The sequence below is a fragment of the Galeopterus variegatus genome, unplaced genomic scaffold, assembly GCF_000696425.1.
Source record: "Galeopterus variegatus unplaced genomic scaffold, G_variegatus-3.0.2 Scaffold1977, whole genome shotgun sequence".
Classification (NCBI taxonomy): Eukaryota; Metazoa; Chordata; class Mammalia; order Dermoptera; family Cynocephalidae; genus Galeopterus; species Galeopterus variegatus.
The window spans coordinates 320,306-336,869 of record NW_007728088.1 but is presented as its reverse complement, the minus strand read 5'-3'; the positions used below and the strand labels follow the sequence as shown (position 1 = coordinate 336,869).

Sequence of the window (16,564 nt, the reverse complement as noted above, 5' to 3'; positions counted from 1 at the left end):
ACACACACACACACACACTCACACACACACAAAAAACAAACAAACAACAACAACAACAAAAACCAGGGCGGGGGGGAGAGGAAGATATAACAACCACAGCTTTTTTTTTGAAGTTCTTACAACAAGAAAATGGAGGGGACACACCTGGGTGGGAGGGGGAAGAGGGAGGAGGGAGGGAGGTTTCGGTGATGGGACACAATAACTAACTACATTGTATATTGACAAGATAAAAAAACAAAAAAAAAACAATTCAATGAAATAATAACAGAATACTTCCCAAGTATAGGGAAAGACATGGACCTTCAGATCCAGGAAGCTCAAAGATCCCCAAAGAGATTCAACCCAAAAAGATCACCTCTAAGACACATTATAAGCAAACTGGCAAAGCTCAAAAACAAAGAGAGAATCTTAAAAGAAGCAAGAGAAAAGTGTCAAGTCACCTGTAAGGGAGCCCCTATCAGACTAACAGCAGACTTCTACACAGAAACTCTACAGGCCAGAAGAAAATGGGACGATATACTTAATATTAAAAGAAAAAAACTGCCAGCCAAGAATATTATTACCCAGCAAGGCTATCCTTGAAATGAGGGAAAAATAGTGTATTTTCCAGACACAGAAAAGTTGTGGAAGTTCACCACCATGTGACCAGCCCTACAAAAATCCTTAAGGAAGTCCTGCACCTGGAATCCAAAAAATGATAATCACTACCATGAATACACGACAAAGAACAAAACCCACTGGGAGAACGAAAATGCAAACAAGAAAGAGAAAGAAACTAAATCCTACCACCACAAAAAGCCATAGTGAAAATGTAATAATGCCCCTACTTTATTTCTGATTTTAGTAATTTTAGTCTTCTCTCTTTTTTTCCTGGTCAGTCTAGATAAAGGTTTGCAAATTTTGTTGATTTTTTTAAAGAGTAAACTTTTGGTTTTGTTGATTTTCCCTATCATTTTTAATTCCCTATTTCATACATTTTGGTCATAATCTTTGTTATTTCCTACTCATATGTGCTTTTAATTAAGTTTGCTCTACTTTTTCTATTTTCTTAACATAGAAGTTTACATTACTGACTTGAGATTTTTCTTATTTAAAAATACAGGTGTTTACAAGTATAAATTCTTCTCTAAACACTGCATGAGCCCTGCATCTATAAATTTTTTAAATGTTGCACTTTGATCTTTATCTCAAAGTAATCTCTACATTCCCTTTGATTTTTCTTTTTACCCATTGTTTATTTAGGAGAGTGTTGTTTAATTTCCACATATTTGTGAGTTTTCTAAATCTCCGTCTGTCATTGTGGTCAGAGAACATGTTTGCTATGATCTTGGTCTTTTCTTTAAGAAAAAAAAGAAAGAAAGAAATTGAAATAATAAACAACAAAAGTTTATGGAGAGTTTTCCATTATGTTTCTATTCTATTCTTCCACTAACTTTTTGAAGTGCCCTTGTGCTTATATTGTTTTTTTTATTTTTTATGCAATTTATGTCACTTCTTAGATATTTATTTTCTCTTCTTTCTTTTTATTAAGTGAACTTGTTGATTTGCTTAGAAATTAATTTGCCTCTGAAAAGTTTATTCATCTTCCTCTGTTGAAAGTAATTTGATATTTGCATGCTTTTGGAAGAATTTAGAGAGCAATTTTGAATAATTTGTAGAGATTATAAAATGAAATATGTGAATTTTAATGTTTTACATCTCCAGTTTTTGAGAAAATTTGAAGCCCCACTTTCTACAGAGTATTTTGTTATTCATCTGTTATTCAGTTTATGTATTTGTTATTTGAAGAAATAAATATGCATATCCTTGTTATAAAAATATATAAATAACATTTTTTTAAAAACTTTTAAAAAGAGAAAACACAATCCTAACATTCATATGGAAAAACAAAAGACCCTGAATAGCCAAAGCAATCCTGAGCAAAAAAAAAAAAAATAAAGCCAGAGGCATTACACTTCCTGACTTCTAAGTATATTACAAAGCTATAGTAACCAAAACTGCATTGTACTGGCATAAAAACAGACACATGGGGCAATGGAACAGAACAGAGACCCCAGAAATCAACCCACATATATACAGCCAACTGATCTTCAACAAAGGCACCAAGAACATACACTGGGAAAGGACAGCCTCTTCACCAAATGGTGCTGGGAATACAAGATATCCGTGTGTACAAGTATGAATCTAGCCCCATACATCTCACCATACACCAAAATGGATTAAAGACTTAAAGTAAGACCTGAAACTATAAAACTTCTAGAAGAATACATAGGGGAAACATTTCAGGATGAGGGATTGGGCAAAGGCTTCATGAATAAGATCTCAAAAGCACAGGCAGGAACAGGAAAAATAAACAAATGGGGTTATATCAAAATAAAGTTTCTGCACAGCAAAGGAAACAACCAACAGAGATGGGAGAGGATTTACATACTTGCAAAGTAAACATCTGACAAGGGATTAATATCCAGAATATACAAGGAAATCAAACAACTTAACAGTAAAAAAAATAATAATAATTCAATTTAAAAAATGGGAAAAGAAGCTGAATAGACATTTTTCAAAGGAAGATATGCAAATAGCCAACAGGTACATGAAAAAAATGCTCAGCATCACTAATCATTAGGGAAATGCAAATCAAAAGCACATTGAGATATTTCACCCCAGTTAGACTGGCTGTTACCAAAAAGAGAATAACAAAAGCTTACAAGATGTGGAGAAAGAGAAACCCTCCTACACTGTTGGTGGGACTGTAAATTAGTACAGCCTTTATGGAAAACAGTATGAAGTTTTCTCAAATAACTACAGATAGAACTATCATATGATCCAGCAATCCCACTACTGGGTATATACCCAAATGAATAGAAATCATCATATCGAAGGGACACCTGCACTCCCCTGTTTATCCCAGCTCTATTTACAATAGCCAGCTACAGAACCAACCTAAATGTTCACCGACAGACAACTGGATAAGGAAAATGTGGTATATAAACACAATGGAATACTACTCGGTCATAAAAAAAAAGAATGAAATTCTGCCTCTTGTACCAACATGGATGAACCTGGAGAAAATTATGTTAAGTGAAACAAGCCAGGCACAGAAAGAGAAATACCACATGTCCTCACTCATAAGTGGGAGCAAAAGAAAAGAAAAGAAAGGAAGGAAAGGGAGGGGAGGGACAGGAGGTAAGGGAAAGAAGAGAAGGAGAGAGGGTGGTAGAAAGGAAAGAACAAGAATCACAATATTTCAGGAGAACAAAGCTGTGGTTATTAGAGGTAAGAGAAGGGAGGGGGGATAGTGGGAAATTGGTTAATGGACAAAAGAAATGATTACCTTTTGTAGTGATGAACATGCTAATTATCCTGGTTTGATCATCACACACTGTACACAGGTATTGATATGTGACTCTTTACCCCATAAATGTTTAATCAATTACTTTTCATTAAAAAAACAAATACATAATAATCCCTCAGTTTGCCAATAACCCAACATTTCTTGATAAACAATACTTTTATGTTAGAGAATCTAACAGGGAGAAACACAAAATTCTAAGAGAAATAAGTAGCTGCAATAATATACAAAAACCAATTTTGGGGGAAATTCTGGTTAGTAAATTAAAAATTCATCTATTCATTGAAAAAAATTAATTAATTAAAATGGTTAAGATGGTAAATTTTATGTTATGTCTATTTTAACATAATAAAAAAATTAGAAACAAACAAAAGATCATAGAGGAGATAAAGACTCAAGAGTATGATATCATTCAATGTCCAACTAGAAAATGAAAACAACTCAGTGTATTTAGAGTAGGGAATTTAAAGCAGACAACTAGTTACACAGGTTATGGAACAGCTGAGATGCCAAACAAGGAACCATTTTCGATTAGCAAACAGCAGGAAGGCATTGCTACCCTTAGGCTAAGGAGACAAAGAGAGGAGTACAGGGTGGTGGGTCACCTGGCAGAAAGTGGAATGCCATTTGGATTGCCCAGGTGAAACTAGAACCATGGAGGAAATGCAGCTGCTGACAGAAGGAGGGAGAGGAAATAACATTCTTCCCTTTGTCCCACCTTCCAGTTCAATTTCTCATCAGTGCCTCCCAAACTCAGCAAGAAGACAACAGACATAGTAGCCCCCTTGCAAGAGAGGATGAAAAAGAGCAGTGGGAAATATCTGAGAACAAACAGGCCTTGAGCTAGCATAAATTCTGTTCAGAAAGAAATAATTTTAAAGTCTAGAAAGTTCAAAACTAATGATTACTTTACAATTATAAATCCTATACAACTGACCAAACTTGAATTAATAACTTCTTTTCTAAAAAAATTTTAATGCACTTAAAGTTTAATGCTACACACTGTTACAGTTATTTTAAGAAGCTGTACACTATACTAGTTCTGAAAAAGTTTCTGTAGTATGGTTATGTTACCTTTTTAATTAAAAATGAATTTATTTTGAAAACTAAAAAGTTACTATAAGAAAAAGGAATCTGACTAAAGTTCTCTTTTTGGAATCAGATCCACCCCAAACATTTAATTCATGTGTCCCAAAAAAGTTAAAACCATACCATTCAAATCTGCATTTTCAAATCTGACCCAGACTATTTTCTCCTTTTCTTCTGTTGGAGGTGTTCCACTGTAAGCCTGCATAGTAAACAGAAACATTTGAATAAAAATATTTTACAGGTCTAATATTACTGATGTTCAAAAGAGTGACTTAAATAAAGCCAACCCTAATCCTCTCCTACTTCACCAACCCTAAATCTTGGTAACTAGCACATTTTGAAACATCATTACTTCCAAAGAATGTTATCCAGGGGTCTGATAACCTTGGTCAAAGACATTTTTAACCTATTAAAGACTTGTAGAAACCGGGGTGGTCAGTTATCTCACTTGGGAGAGTGTAGTGCTGGTAACACCAAGGTTATAGGTTTAGATTCCCATAATGGCCAGCCTCAAAAAAAAAAAAAAAGAGACTCACGGAAACCTAAAGTACAATGATCACAGTCATTTATGAAGTATCACTATAATTGGAAGGCACACAAAAAACTAAATCATCCCCTATATTGTCAACAAATAAGAAGGCTTAGGAAATAAATAAAACTTATCTGTTTGTTTCTAGGTGTTAGTGATCAGGCAAATACACTCCACCTACACTTTTCAAGAGTATTAGTTTTTCAGTCCCTTATCTGGCTTCCAGAACCAACTTATCAGTTAATTCCTGGAAGCCTGGAAGGGTCACAAAGATAAGCATTAACAGCCATGAAGTGTCAACAATATCCCTTAGTACTCAGATGTCACCTCTCCATAAAAACACGTTTTTATTTTAAAATTTTTAAAGATAATATATACTTAGGAGCATTCAGAATATCAACAAAATGGCTACAACTTTTTTTTTGCAATTATAAAGTGATAATCAATTTGAAGAACAATTATTTAATGTAAGCTGCATCAAAAGCATACAAAAACTATCATCCCACATGTAATTTGTTACATAGGACCTGCTATAAATTTCCATGCCACTTTACAGCACCCATACTATACAAGGTTAATGGCTTTGAAAATAGCCATGAAAAGCCAGGTTTACTTTACTACTAGGTATACTATATAAAAAAATTACCTTACACATCCATACAATTTCAATTATCTTTTTTCTATTTTGTTTTGTTTGTTTGTGTTATCAGCACCATGCTGTCTCAATTGAGCTAAACAGCCAGATCTTCAATCGTCTTTTTTTAAAAACAATTTGTAGAATCCAGGATGGCTGGTTAGCTCGCGTGGGAGAGTGTGGGGCTGGTAACACCGAGGTCACAGAATTGGATCCCCATAATGGCCAGCTGACAGAAACCTAAAATACAATGAGATATGTACAGGGGCAGTTAACTGCCTTGGAAAAGAAAAACTCTGCACTGGAACCAACTAATTCATCAACTTTATCTTCAACCACCTCATTCTTATCTTCTTCCTAGGTCTGTCTTGTTCTTTTTATCCTTGAAAACTCTTTTTAAAAAATAAACATTCTTATTTTGGAATAATTTTAGATTATTAAATAACATTAATATTATTATTAATGATAATAATATTAATAATACTTAGATTATTAAATATACAGAGAGTTGTCATTCTACTCCTCACCCAGTTTCCCCTAATGTTAATCATCTAATCTAATCAAATCTTACATTATGGTGCATTTGTCCAAACTGCAAAACTAATATTGGTGTGTTACTATTAATTAAATCCCAGACTTGGATTTCACAGGTTTTTCTGCTAATGTCCTTTCTCTGCTCCAGAATCCAATCCAGGATACCACTTTGCATTTAGCAGAACTTCTTTTTTTCCTATGTCAGACTTTCCTTTAACCTGGTATAGCAGTAACCTTTTCAAAATTTTCTTCAGATTAAAAAACATTTTATAAGACTAATAGATCTGCAACATAACCAGCGCCACTTTAGACAAGCCCAAGTACAAAATGGCGCCACCCACCTCCTCCCTTCCACTCCCTGCTTCCCTTTAGAAGCCTCCTGACTTAAACAGAAACCCCTTTTGCTTCTACAAGGACGCAGTTCTCCACCCCATCCACATTAGCATAATGACCTCCTTGATGGTATCAGCCAGCCCTTGGAGCACTATAGAAGCTCTACCACCCCCACACCTGGTGCTGTCCACCATTTTCAGGGCAGCCCTGGGGCCTGTGCCACTCTAAGCACAGCCCAGCAGATTTCTTTCTTTAATAAAGATTGAAGGGTACCCTGTATCTCAGCTCACTTGCTTTCAAAGACTGCTTATCATCTGCAGCATTATTCAACATTCTCTCAGTTCCAACATCTTCATGATGGTCTGCTTTGACTCCTCTGGGTGATATGCAGAACAAAGCAAAGTCAAAGGAGGCCTTTCAATGTATTGGGATTCTTGAACCTCTTTTTGCTTTCCCTATGAGGAAATAAGGCTTTCATAATGAGGCCTATATGCTTTTACTATGTCTTCAAGTTTTCCTTTCTCCATAGCAGACATGTTATTCTTTTTTATTAAGCATTTTTGAGAGAAAATTCTGCGAAGTTGACCCGAATGCTACTTCTTGTGTGCCTTCCTGTAGGTTTGCACAAAGAAGGCATGCGAAGTCATTCTGACTCTCAACTTCTTATGATCTCCTTTGCATTTGTTTAGATGTTTTATTCTCAGTGAGACACAGACTCACCCAGTACCCATCCAATATTCACTTTCTGTCTTTATGGAGGTCAGTGTACTGCCACAAGGAATTTTTTAATTTCCCTAGCACTGATTACAAGCCCTTCCTCTTCAAGCAAGATACAACTCTTCTAGCCCTCTTAGAGTCAAAACTTTCATCCCATTACTGACAAGATTTACTTCTTTTATACCTTATCTGTTTTCTAACACACATAATACACACACTCATAAGCACAAGGTTATTTTGGGCTTTTATAAAACGTAACTATAGTCACTCTAGCTATCATTCTGTATGCTGTCTTATTTTTCAACTGTACAGAAAATAACTTCCATAGTGTGCTATTGTCAAAAGTATAATTTTTAATTACAGAAAATTATTTTATACGGACCATGATGTATCATCATTTGCTTGACTGTTACTGATATTTAGGCTGGCTAAAATTTTTTACACTGAAAATGTGAAAATTTCACACACTGAAAAGTTTTGAGCTTTAATTTTTTCTTTGTTGAATTAGCTTTTGGGGTCTGGCCAGTTAGCTCAGTTGGTTAGAGCACCGCCTTGTAACACCAAGGTTAAGGGTTCATATCTCTATGACAGTCAGCCACCAAAAAAAAAAAAGAAATTATTTTTTAAAAATAAATTTTCATGAGTGGAATTATTAGATCAAAGAGCACAGCTAAGGGCTCCTTCCAGCCATCAATGCTATCAGTGGAACACAACTATAATTAACTCAATGGGCGATAACCAAAGAAGCTGCTATCCAGTCCAACAACACATTTTCTCTTTGGGGGGTATTTGCAGACCCACAGAATAATTTCTAGGCTCCATGAATTTGATGATTCCCAGAATAGAGGAGTTGGAACATAACATCAGCAGAAAATATCATTTCCCAATATATGACTGCAAAGTACCAATGTGGGATTCTGAATAACATGTGGAAAAAATGTTAGAAAGCATTGTTCTCATGTCAACCAAACAGGAAAGAAAATGTGTAATGTAACAAAAAGTTACTCCCATTATTGCTCTCCTAAGCAAAATAAGTTCAGTAGCTCCTAAAGTGATTATGTCCCACTACTACAATTAGAAATTATAATGTGTTCAGCTCATCTAAATATTTTGACTACTGATTGTAAACCATAAATATACATCTCTGGCTCTGAATCTCTAGTCTCCTCAGTCTCCCTGTGAGACTACTTAATATTTGCTTTACTTTATTTTATGCTTCATATACATGACATCCTTTATGCCTCAAAACAAACTCATAGGCTGGCCAGTTAGCTCAGTTGGTTAGAGCATGGTGCTGATAACACCAAGGACCAGGGTTCGATCCCTGTACCGGCGAGCCACCTAAAAACAAACAAACAAAAAAAAAACTATGATAAATACGATGATTAAGCACATTTAACACTTAAGGGCACTAATGTTTAGAAAGGTCCAGTAACTTGTCCAGAGCTAGTAAGACATAGAGCACAAATATAAACCCAGATCTCATATCAAAGTCTGTGCTCTTAATCACTAAGCTACCCTAAGTCCAATGTGCAAAATGTTGTTATAATTTCTCTGCCAAATAAAGTAAATGCCTACTATGATCCCCATCACAATCCCACTCAATTTATCAGTGTTAGATTTTATTCTGCCCTCAACCTCAATTCAAATGGCATCTCATTTATTAAGCCTTCTTTGATATCCCCCAACTGAACTTAATTTTCCTTCTACTATGTTACCACAGCACTTTGTTTTACCTTTATTATGGTACTTCCATTTAGCCATGTATTTCAGCTGTATATTAATTTTACTATAGACCGTGGGTCACCAAATCTCGCCCATCATCTATATTCATAAAGTTTTATTGGAATATAGCCACCTCCATTCCTTTCCATAAACAGCAGTACTGAGTAGTCGAAATAGAGATTCCATAAAGTGTAAAACTTATCTAGCCATTTACAGAAAAAGTTTGCAGTCCCCTGCAGTAAACCATGAAGCCTACAGACTGGCATCAAGCATCCCCTCAACTTAGCTCAGGTTGTGCCTGATCCACAGTGGGAGCTCAAGTAAATGCTTGCTGCTGAAATTTCTGCTTTCTTCCCACAGTAACTAGAATAATGACTTTCATACAGGGGACAAACAACATAAACTTACTGAATAAATATTCTACTTCTTAGATCCATGCCTACAACATTTACTTTCATAGTTCCTATGCTGATCCAAATCTTCACAGCCACTTGCGCAGATTAATAGCCTGTTAATTTCCTGTCTAACCTACATTCATAAAAACTAAATTAAGCTTCTAATTTCCATTATTTTAGGGCCAGCCCGCACCTCACTTGGGAGAGTGTCGTGCTGACAACACCAAGAGCATGGGTTCGGATCCCTATATTGGGATGGCCGGTTAGCTCACTTGGGACAGCATGGTGCTGACAACACCAAGTCAAGGGTTAAGATCACCTTACCAGTCATCTTTAAAAAAAATAAAACAAATTTCCATTATCTTTATCCTATCAGTTTTAGCAACCTCCTATTTTCCATCTACTAGAAATTACTCAATCTAGTGTTCTTGTTCCTCTAGCAAACTCTCCAACTTTTCTCTCAAAGATTCTAACCCCAGTCTCTCTCCTCCAGCTAACAAAAACCACTTGCTATGTAGGTTTCATACTAGCACAAAAGGGGCCTTTGGGGCTGGCCAGTTAGTTCAGTTGGTTAGAACATGGTACTGATAACACCAAGGTCCAGGGTTCAATCTCTGTACTGGTCAGCTGCCCAAAAAACAAAAAAACAAAAAAATCCTGTACTGGCCAGCAGCCAAAAACAAAACAGAACAAGGCCGGCCCGTGGCTCACTCCGTAGAGTGCGGTGCTGATAACACCAAGGCCACGGGTTCGGATCCTATATAGGGATGGCCGGTTTGCTCACTGGCTGAGCGTGGTGCTGACAACACCAAGCCAAGGGTTGAGATCCCCTTACCGGTCATCTTTTAAAAAAAAAAAACAGAACAAACAACAAAAAAAAGACATCTTTGTAAAAATTTGATAAAGAGGGAGGGCCTCTAAGAGCAGAAAAATAACAAAAATTTTTAAATGACTCTTCCATGGAACTATAGCATCAAACCAGGGCTCAAGACCTCAAAGAGGAACAAACTGGATTTCAGCCCCCAATTGCTCTATCAGCCTGACACTCTGTGTAGAGTACAAGATGCTCTACTGTCACAGCAGTCCTCTTGCATACCATATCCAGCTAGCAAGTGTCCTTCTACATCAAATACGCAAACTTTCCATTCATTTCAATTAATGCTACTTCTAATGTCCTTTGGAACCTGACTCTCACTTCTTTCTTTGCTCTGCATCCCCTTAGCAATTAAATATTCAGTTTGCACATTTGTGTAACATTTACTGATATGTTGCTATTAACAATCTCTGGTTGTTCCAAGCAATTTTACTCCCCATATTAACCGAGTGTCTCTAGAAAGGAAAGTATTTTTCCTTACTTGTGCCACAGACCTTGTTATTGTGGTCTATTTTCATTATAAATGACTGAACAGGGCTGAAAGGTTAACTCAGTTGGTTAGGGCATAACACTACAGTCCAGGGTTCGATCCCTGTACCAGCCAGCTGCCAAAAATAAAATAAAATTAAAATTAAAATGTCTGAACATAATAAAGGAATACCAACATTCCTTGTACTTTCCCTTATTTCATTAATACATTTTCTTTAATTTCAACTAAAATCTGGATTTTAGACTTTTCTAGGACACGCTCATAAAGCTAGGTAACTGGGATGGCTGATTCGCTCAGCTGGTTAGAGCTCAGCCTTATAACACCAAGGTCATGGGTTCAGATCCCCATACTTGCCAGCTGTCCCCTAAAAACTAAAAAAAGCTGGGACACTGAATCTATGAATGTCCTTTTTTTTTTTTTTTTTTAGTTTAGTAGTAGCTGTCCACTACAAGATATGAATTTCCTTTTCGAACACTGCAGTAAAATACTAAGGCCGTCAGGGAAGACTGACAACCCATAAGGAGAAAACACAAAAAACCTTTCCTTTCTGTAGTTCCACTACAACACAGCTTCGCAATGCTATCATTTCACAAAAATCACCTGAGATTCTTCCTACAGATTCAAGTTACTGGATACCACCTCAAATTCACTATATCAGACTCTCTGGGAAAGAAGTGTGAAAATTCAGGCTCTCTGGGAAAGAAGCCTGAAAAAAAAATTTTTTTTTTTTTTAAGATGACCAGTAAGGGGATCTCAACCCTTGACTTGGTGTTGTCAGCACCACGCTCAGCCAGTGAGCCATGGGCTGGCCCCAAAACTGTTACTATTTTTTAACAAGTGTGCCAAGTGATACTTATGTTAAGTTTGCTGTTCTCATTCTTTATTCTCACATATATACAAAGGGAACAGTAAAAGGCTTAATCTCACGTAAGTTAGAGTAACAAGGCATACCCTACTTGGCACAAAATACTACTCAAGGAGCCGGCCCATGGCTCACCTGGGAGAGTGCGGTGCTGATAACACCAAGGCCATGGGTTTGGGGCCTTATATAGGGATGGCCAGTGAGTTCACTGGATGAGCGTGGTGCTGACAACACCAAGTCAAGTGTTAGGATCCCCTTACCGGTCATCTTTTAAGAAAAATTAAAAAAAAAAAAAATACTGCTCAACATGAAGGAGATGTAGATTTATGCTCAGGCATAATATTTAGTTAATAACTAGTTAATGAAGTGCAGAATATACAAGAGAACTTCAAAAGGTTCGTGGAAGAATAGAATTAAGAGATAATACAAATTTTTCCATGACCTTATTGAAGCAACCTCGTATATTGTTTTTCTTACTTCACACAAGCAACACAACTAGAACAAAAGAAATATTTTTGAAATAGAACCCAACTAGAAAGTCCCAAGTTTTTTTTTTTAAAAGATGACCGGTAACGGGATCTTAACCCTTGACTTGGTGTTGTCAGCACCACGCTCACCCAGTGAGCTAACCGGCCATCCCTATATGGGATCCGAACCCGTGGCCTTGGTGTTATTAGCACCGCACTCTACCAAGTGAGCCACGGGCCGGCCCAAGTCCCAAGTTTTAACTCACCTTGATTCCTCTTAAGAGAGCAAGTCCTAATCAATAACAATTATGTCACTGTCATCACAAAACTGAGGCACAGCTACACAATAACAGGTGTAGTTCTACCCTACCAATACTCAGGATGCTGAAACATCAAGTCTTTCTGAAGTTGCTGACACAAGTGTCAAGTTTAAAAAACAAAACATTTCAGAGCTTGCTGTTCAAAAGTAAAACCTACTATTTCTGAAATCACAAAGAGATGCTTACCTGTGGCACAACATCCTGCAGAAAAGTCACAACACTTTCCATGTAGGACTGCTCTCTGGAAAAGGGTGAAATGGATAAAATTTATCATGATGGCTTAAGACCAACCATGGAAAAGCTCTATTACAACCCTAATAAAGTCACTCACTACATAAAAACAAGAAAGACTCCTATCACCTGATAATTCTGCTAACTCATTTTTGGTTTCATGAGTCTTTGTATATGTTATAAATATAGATAAGCTTTTAATATACTTAAATATTATCTCTTTTTAAAAGTCATGCTCTCCTAATTTGATAGAGATAACTTCTAACTCCTATTTGACGAAGTGATGACAGAAGACCTGACTAAGCCAGGACTATCCTCTTGAGTCAGAGAACAATGCCCTACTTAGAGCAGGAAAAACTGTTGCTGATGACTCAGTATTTAGTGTCCTCTTTAAATTGGTTATGAACCTTCTCCTTTACCTATATGTAACAAAGTGAGTCTGCATTTTGCTGCAGGTGCAGGCATTAGAACAAGTTATGAAACAGTCCTCACAATGTGCTATAAATGGAGGACTAAAAAGAACAAGATCCTCACGAAACTTTTGGCATAAACAAGGCACGGGAAAATATTAAAATGTATAAAAGGGAAAAAATTACATTAGGGACACTAATATATTTTGGGGATTTTTTTGTTGTTTTTCTGGTAGCTGGCCAGTATGGGGACCTGATCCCTTCACCTTGGTGTTATCAGCACCACACTCTCCCAAGTGAGGCACTGGCCAGCCAAAATTAATATATTTTAAATGGAAAATATATGGATGACAGCAAGTGAAGAAAAACAATTTCTTCAAAATACTTAATCAAATTAGTTTCAGGAGAAAATAAGATGAGTTATCCTAAATCCCATTTAAAAAAAGAAAAAAGCAATACGCCTTAAAGACCTACAAAAATTGATTAGTCCAGGACTTGCCAATTAGTTCACTCAGTAGGGCATGGTACTGATAACACCAAGGTCAAGGGTTTGGATCCCCATACCAGCCAACTACCAAAAAAAAAAAAAAAAAAAAAAAAATTGAGTAGTCCTCAAAAAAAACCACTGATTTTTACCTCTCCAGCCTCATTTTTTTTGCAACTCTCCTAATTTACTCTGCTTCTGCCATATGCAACTTCAATTGCTAGAATACACCAATCTCTTCTTTGGCAACTGGCCAGCATGGGGATCCAAACCCTTAACCTTAGTGTTACAAAGTGGTGTTCTAAGCAACTTATCAAACCGGCCAGCCCCCAGGCTCTTCCTTGAATCAAGACCTTCACACCATCTTTCTTTCTGACTGGATTCCTTCCCATACTCTTCCCTTCCTTTCAGATCTCCAGCTTAAATGTCACCTCCTCAGAGAGACCTTCCCTGCCAGCATTATGTATACTACCCCTTGTCATTCATTCACTATCATAGCACACTGTGCACAGATCACAGCCTGTAATTATTTTATTTATTTACTTGTTTACATATTTATTATTTACAGGAAGAAATCTATCTCTCATTATTTATGTTGTTATCACCAGAATTTATAAGCTAGTACTTATGCCTGCAATAGATGCTCAATCAAGCATTATTTGTTAAAAGAGCACTAAATGAATGATTAAAAAAAACACTAAAATTATATACTGCAACAAAATGCAATATTTTTCTTTTTAAAAAGATGACTGGAGGGCCAGCTCGTGGCTCACTTGGGAGAGAGTGGTGCTGATAACACCAAGGCCACGGGTTCAGATCCCTATATAGGAATGGCCAGTTAGCTCACTTGGGAGAGAGTGGTGCTGATAACACCAAGGCCACGGGTTCAGATCCCTATATAGGAATGGCCAGTTAGCTCACTTGGGAGAGCGTGGTGCTGACAACACCAAGTCAAGGGTTAAGATCCCCTTACCAGTCATCTTTTATGAATTAGCCATGGGCTGGCCCTAAAATGTTATACATTTTGAACGCCATATGGTGAGGCAGCATAGAATACCATGTAAGTATATAGACTCTGGAGACAAACTTCAGGGTTTGATCCCCACTACCCTCTTGGCTGTTAAGAAGGACAACTTAATTTTTCTCTGCTTTGGTTTTCTCACCTGTAAAATTAAGATTAAAATACTACCTAACGCATAGGTAATAATATGCTTAACATGTTGCCACGGTCCATGGTTAGCAGAGAAATATACTTCTGGGAAATGTAGCAGGAAAAAATTGAAGTATTATGGCAAAATATCATATTACAGCCTGGCTGGTTAGCTCTGTTGGTTAGAGTGTGGTGCTGATATCACCAAGGTCCAGAGATCAATCCCTGTTACCAGCCAGCTAAAAAAAAAAAAGTCTTTATGGTTAGAGTGTGGTGTCATAACATTAAGGTCAAGGGTTCAGATCCCCAAATAGCCAGTCACCAAAAAAATATATATATATCCTATTATGCATATACTTTTCTTAGTCTAAGAATGCAATCTTTTGTTACATGCTAAATCGCCCAATGGAAATAATCCAAAATTCTACAATTCTCTCTAACAGCATTTTAAAAGGCAGAAAACAAGTTTTACCTCTGTAGCCAGGTACTGAAGGGTAGTAACTGTCTACCCCAACCCACTTTAAATAGGCCAACTTCCCTATATCAAGACTACATTTCATATATAAAAATAGCTTGCCTTTCCCACATCTGCTCACTCCATTCACTTTGCCTAAAATGTACCTTTGATTCTAAATGTCTATATTCTATTCAGCCTTTAAAGATATACTATGTTACCTTCTTAACAAAAACTTCTGTTCACCCCACTGAAATACTCCCTCTAAATTCTCATACTGTTTTGCTGGCACCTTTTCTTTTTTACTGATTTTAAGTATACATATCTTTAAACCACACTGGATTATAAATAAAGCTCCTAGAAAGTATAGATATCCTTTGTCAAAGAACACCTAATATTTAAAAACGTACTCTCTATGACACTTACTTTGAAACTTTCTGAGACCTAAAATAAGAAACACATTTTACATCACAATCTAGTAAACACAGACATACATGTGAATATATCTGTGTGCATGTCACAAAACAAGACTAATTCCTAACTATATTTTCTATTATATTCTATTCCACTTTTTAAAATACTGGTCCTGACTCACTAAATAGATTTAAAGACCCACTAATGTGTTAAACCTGGAGTTTGAAAAACACCGCTCTTCAAGATTTGGCACAGTGCTCTTCAGAATATAGCATAGTGCTCTTCACGTACTCATAAATGTGCTGAATACATCAACTTAAGCCTCCAATTATTCCTTTTATTTGGTCTTGGCAATGAGATTCATTCATCTTGTAAAGCCAAAATTAAAAAGATTTTTACAAAAGTAAGCGCTGTTCAAAAAGAAAACCTGAGGGCCGGACGGTGGCTCACTCGGTAGAGTGCGGTGCTGATAACACCAAGGCCCCGGGTTCGGATCCCATATAGGGATGGCCGGTTCGCTCACTGGCTGAGCGTGGTGCTGACAACACCAAGTCAAGGGTTAAGATCCCCTTACCGGTCATCTTTAAAAAAAAAAAAAAAGAAAGGTATGATTATGGTTAAACATATTCTTGACAAAAAATGTAGTCAAATGGAAATATTGTAATGCTACCTTAAGTGAAAAAAGTAAAATATAGAATATGACACCATTTTTGTTTAAAAATCTTCCTAAACTTTTATAAATAGAGTAAGAGTCTAAAAAGATGTATATCAAAATAACAACAGTGGTTAAGGTGAAGTTTGCAAGTTCCACCTCCCAAACATGGCTCAGAGAATAGAGTTATAAATGGTTCATTGGGGAAGCTATTTTCCAACACCTGAATATTATCATTCTGAGTAATCTTTTCTTCAGCTATTGGGCTTATCTGAAATGTGCTTACGTGACAGCCTGAGGGCGAACCACAACTCCACCAGTACAACGACTGGGTCTTCTAGGGGAATCTGTAGCCATAGCTTCATGCATAAAACCTGTTTCCAGAACAAAAACATACAGAAAAAACAATGCATTATTGTTGCAGGTAGGGAGGAAGGCTTATGGTTACTCA

General features: G+C 36.6%; 1 long non-coding RNA gene across 1 annotated transcript; it reads right to left on the bottom strand.

Moving 5' to 3' along the window:
• Positions 1-4,561: 4,561 nt before the first annotated feature.
• On the bottom strand, positions 4,562-16,485 carry LOC103596303. The gene is made up of 3 exons (XR_551039.1): positions 16,400-16,485; positions 12,505-12,559; positions 4,562-4,637 (listed from the first exon to the last, which is right to left on the bottom strand). It is a non-coding gene; the product is annotated as an uncharacterized LOC103596303 (long non-coding RNA).
• Between the last annotated feature and the right edge of the window lie 79 nt (positions 16,486-16,564).